This window comes from Podarcis tiliguerta (genome assembly GCF_965153285.1).
Source record: "Podarcis tiliguerta genome assembly, chromosome: 11".
NCBI classification, from domain to species: Eukaryota; Metazoa; Chordata; class Lepidosauria; order Squamata; family Lacertidae; genus Podarcis; species Podarcis tiliguerta.
The window spans coordinates 52,643,548-52,648,513 of record NC_139544.1 but is presented as its reverse complement, the minus strand read 5'-3'; the positions used below and the strand labels follow the sequence as shown (position 1 = coordinate 52,648,513).

Sequence of the window (4,966 nt, the reverse complement as noted above, 5' to 3'; positions counted from 1 at the left end):
ATCGAGTCCAACCCCCTGCCAAGCCTCTAACCTCCCCTTGCCGTTCACATAGTACCCTTAAGTCCCCTGTTCTTCCCAGCTCTCTGTGTGTTTGCTTTTTGCTTTTTTTTGCAGGGCATGCGTGCCTCATTTGTGTGTGTGTGTGTGTGTGTGTGTTTATTTGTTTTGGGAGATGTGTCTGTGTTCTGCCTGGGCTTTTTAGTGTACGTGCGTGCAGGGGGTTGAGCATTGCCAGTTTGGATTCTGGGTCTTTTATAGTGCCCACGACACTTCCTTAAATTTCCAAATGTGCCCCTGGACCTCAAAAAGTTGAGGAACTCCCACCTAGCCTATCAATTTCCAGACTGTCAGTATGCATGTTTCAGAAGCAGGTATATCACCCCAAACAAGCAGGCTGCCCAGGCTGAATACAGGGACTAGGTGCTTAAGAGGATATTGCTGCACACAGTGGCTTGCTGGCATTGAGGCCTTTATGGCATCCCTGAAGCATAGAACCGAGTCTATCAGGCTTGCCATAGTGTTTCTTAGGAAGCATGGTGGCGGAGCCTGGCTGTTGGGAACCCCAGTTCAAGACCCCCTCTCCAAGCGCCTTACAAGCATAGTGAATTTATTATGCCGTTGCCTTAAAGCCCACCAGGAAGAGTTAATGCCAAAGTCAGATTTCAAAAGCGAAGCAAGGAAAAAGACCAGAAATTTTAAAAGTTGAATCTGAATTCTGAGGTGCCGTCTGATGTTGGAACTTCTGTGGAATTTAGTTTCGCATGTACCGTTAAACCAGGTGCTCAAAATAAGTAGTGAAGCTGAGGGCTTAAATGTTAAGTGATGGTCTTTTGCGCACAGACTCTCCCGCAGAAAAACAACAACCCCCCCCCCAAACAAAAGACCCCACCCTGAAAAAGAATGCTAACAAATCTGGGTGGTATTCAATTAAATAATTGCTCAAGCAGAATTCCTTGCACTTGTGCAATGGGACACCCACACCCAAACTCTTCCCCTAAATATGTTCTGGAGCAGATATGGGGATGTGTAGGATGCAGGCAGGGGGAAGAAGATTACACAAATAGAAGTTGTTGAGGCCAAGGGTTGTAGGCCTTACATCTTGAAAATGACACTCACAAAAGTTTCCTGGGATTAGCCAAGACTGAACTCCAGCTCTTCTGCCACAGTTGTTTTTGCACTGAAGTGTCCTTGGAAGGAAAAGGAGTCAAGTGAAAAACTCAAAGAAGCTTTGTAAATAAATAAAAATTACACACCATGGATCTGCTGTAGGCTCTATTTTCATTCACATTTCTGAGCACCTTATTAATGAATCGGTTGAGTTTGATTTGTATATTCAAGAAATGTTATGAACTTCTATGTAATCTGCCTGATCAATTTTTTTTTTCAAAAAAAAAGGAAATACTGAAAATGTGTAATTAGCATGCGCTTTTCTAAAAAATAATAAGAAGAATTACCTTCTTTGCACCATTTTTGTTCACTGGATTATGTAAATTTCTTCTGGGAAATTCATCCTGCTTATTATTTAACACTTGGAAAGCTGGTATAATACTTCTGCTGAGATAGTTATTTTTATTAGCAGCATTCAGAACGTGTGCGAGCTTTTGAGTTCCACGGAGATCTTTTAAAATGTGCATTGCATTTTCAGCTGACAGATCTCAATAAAAGGCATCTTCTATCTTGCTTGCTCTATGGTTCGACCCTCCCACGCTTCTACCAAGAGTTTGCATCCTAAAAAGCTAATTCTGCCATTTAGTAGCCAAGTTAGTAAACTATTGCCTGCATGTTGTGGGGGGAGGAGAGAGATGGAAGATCATTCCGTCTGGCAAGCAGAACGCTTACGCTAATGATTGTTTGTATTAACATGATGCTGACTTTTTGGCAATGATGGGCTTGGAATTTGGCTACAAGATTAACTCCAAGGCAGAGGTTGCAGCAGACCTCAGCACAGTGGTGCCTCGCAAGACGAAATTAATTCGTTCTGCGAGTTTTTTCGTCTTGTGAATTTTTCGTCTTGCGAAGCACGGTTTCCCATAGGAAATGCATTGACGGTTTCCCATAGGAATGCATTGACAGTTTAAAGAAAAAGGCGCAAGACGTTTTCGTCTTGCGAAGCAAGCCCATAGGGAAATTCGTCTTGCGAAGCAACTCAAAAAACAAAAAACTGTTTTGTCTTGCGAGTTTTTCATCTTGCGAGGCATTCGTCTTGCGAGGTACCACTGCATTTAGTTCGGCAAAACTCAGAACACTGGAATTCACAGATGTGCTGCATATTCAGAAAAGAAATACAACGTAGTGCAGCCTTTCGTGAAGGAAAGTGCTCCCCCCGCACGCCCCTCCACTTCCCTGTACTTAGAAAACTAGTGTGTCAAGAAGGCTAAGCTGGAGACATCTCCCTGACCTGCTTGTTTCCTGTAAGCAGGGAGTTTTTCTATGGCAGTAAAAAAAAATTTAAAGGTATTTTCAGGTGAGTCTTTTTCTACAATGAACGAAATGAAAGAACCAGGAGCAGAGGGATTCCAAAGAACTGATATACCTCAAAAACAAAAAATTGGCATGTCCTCTAGCCCAATTTAATCTTTGATGTAACAGGCCCAGTTGTTTTCAGTGAGGTTATAACTACGTGGACCTTAGGTATAGTATGAATTTTACATTGCCCCACCAACTTCGTACAAATATGATTGATGTATTTATTAGTCTACTACAGGCTGCAATGAATTCAGAGTTTTTCCTGTGTGTGCCCTCGTAGTTTAATGGTAATAGGACCAGTTAGCTCCCCCCACCTTTGGGATGAGGATGATCATGCAACTGTTTTCTTGTTGTGCCTGCTTTACCTCTTCACCATTTCCTGCCCTCCTACCCATCTGGTGGTTCTGGTTTGTCAGAGCTGGTGCCACGGTTTGGCGTTGTGAAGCACCCGTCAAGGCCCCGCAGCATTGCAGGGGACCCAAATGTTTAGTACTCTACCGCAGAGCATCTTATCTTGCAAGGCGTTTTTTTTTTTAAATCTTCCTTTCAGGTTTTATGCAACCCTTTAACGGTCTCGGTCCAGTATACCTGAACGAGCATCTCCACCTCCATCGTTCTGCCCGGACACTGAGGTCCAGCGCCGAGGGCCTTCTGGCGGTTCCCTCACTGCGAGAAGCCAAGTTACAGGGAACCAGGCAGAGGGCCTTCTCGGTAGTGGCACCCACCCTGTGGAACGCCCTCCCACCAGATGTCAAAGAGAAAAATAACTACCAAACTTTTAGAAGACATCTGCAGGCAGCCCTGTTTAGGGGAGCTTTTAATGTTTAATAGGTTATTGTATTTTAGTGTTTGGTTGGAAGCCACCCAGAGTGGCTGGGGAAACCCAGCCAGATGGGTGGGGTATAAATAATAAATTATTATTATTATTATTATTATTACAAATCAAAAGCTGATGAACATTTGAAGCATCATAACCATAAGGGAAAGCACTAGATATTTTATGTATTTATGTGTTTATTTATTTGGAGAATTGCCCCGCTGTTCCATTGAAAGAAATGCTCATAGCAAACTAGAGCTTAAATATTGATTCTCTCTCTAGACATATCTTCAGTATCCCACATAACTGTTTTATGTCAGCTTCACTGCTATGGCTTCCTCCAAAGAACACTAGGAATTTTAGATTGCTGAGAGTTTTGAGACTTCCTTGTTAGAGATTCCTAACTTTGCCCCCTGAGAATTGCCTTGCTCTGGGGGAATGACTACTAACCAAGTTTGTAGCATAGATCTGGCTTCGTTTGCTCACTATACGTTGGATCTGACACCACACCAGCGGCCAGCTTGAGAAAAATAAGCAATTCCACATGAGTTCATGTCTCTGATCTTATGCTGTTCACCTGCGTAGACAGTTGGTGTGGACCGAGTTTGTTTTCAATAGCTTATAGCTGGTTACTGCTGCATCACTAGAACTTATGTTCCTGTATGAATGCAAATTGGAAGCTGAGAAACAGAGAATCCCCTATGGTCAACCCACATAACAATGTACCAGTTGAAAAAGTATCCATGGTGAGGCACATGTTCTAGCTGAAAGTTAAACACTTGTAAGTCTCTACCACTGAAATCAGTGGGAGTTAAAAGCACTTAACTGTGACCAAACCATACCCATTGTGGTGGTCACTGGGGTAACCCTTATAAGACAGAAGTTTCAAAAGCAGTTTTTAAAATGCTTCCTTTTGCTGGAAACTGCAGCAGGGGAAGCGTGTTCTTGTGCCTGGGTCCTGCTTGCAAGTTTCCAACAAATACCGTATTTTTTGCTCTATAAGACTCACTTTTTCCCTCCTAAAAAGTAAGGGGAAATATGTGTGCGTCTTATGGAGCGAATGCAGGCTGCGCAGCTATCCCAGAATCCAGAACAGCAAGAGGGATTGCTGCTTTCACTGCGCAGCGATCCCTCTTGCTGTTCTGGCTTCTGAGATTCAGAATATTTTTTTTCTTGTTTTCCTCCTCCAAAAACTAGGTGCGTCTTGTGGTCTGGTGCGTCTTATAGAGCAAAAAATATGGTATCTGGTTGGCCACTGTGAGAACAGGCTGATGAACTAGTTAGGCCACTGGCCTGATCCACCAGAATTTTCTTACTTTCTTAATCTCAGCAGGTGTTGGCATGAGCAATGAAATATTGTCATCAGCACCACCCAGTGACCAGTATCTGGTATTTGCAGTTGCATCAAAAACCTTCTTACTAAGATTCAAGATCTGAGCAACTGATCTTACATTTTAAATGTTTAAAATGTTTGCACCCGGAAAACGGATGTTTGAATATTTGGTACTATTTTACTGTCAGGTTTTAAATGTCTCTTTTGTACCCTTTTGATGGATGAAAGACAGTGAGCTCCCATTGCATGAGACTTGATGTTGCTATACACTACAACATGAATAGCTACAACATCAAGTCACAAGTAATTATTCATATGCATTTCCTTTTAAACATACAGTCTGAATGTCA

General features: G+C 42.6%; 1 long non-coding RNA gene across 1 annotated transcript; it reads right to left on the bottom strand.

Moving 5' to 3' along the window:
* Positions 1-1,387: 1,387 nt before the first annotated feature.
* LOC310659618 lies at positions 1,388-4,528 on the bottom strand. The gene is made up of 2 exons (XR_014502869.1): positions 2,215-4,528; positions 1,388-1,938 (listed from the first exon to the last, which is right to left on the bottom strand). It is a non-coding gene; the product is annotated as an uncharacterized lncRNA (long non-coding RNA).
* Positions 4,529-4,966: the final 438 nt, after the last annotated feature.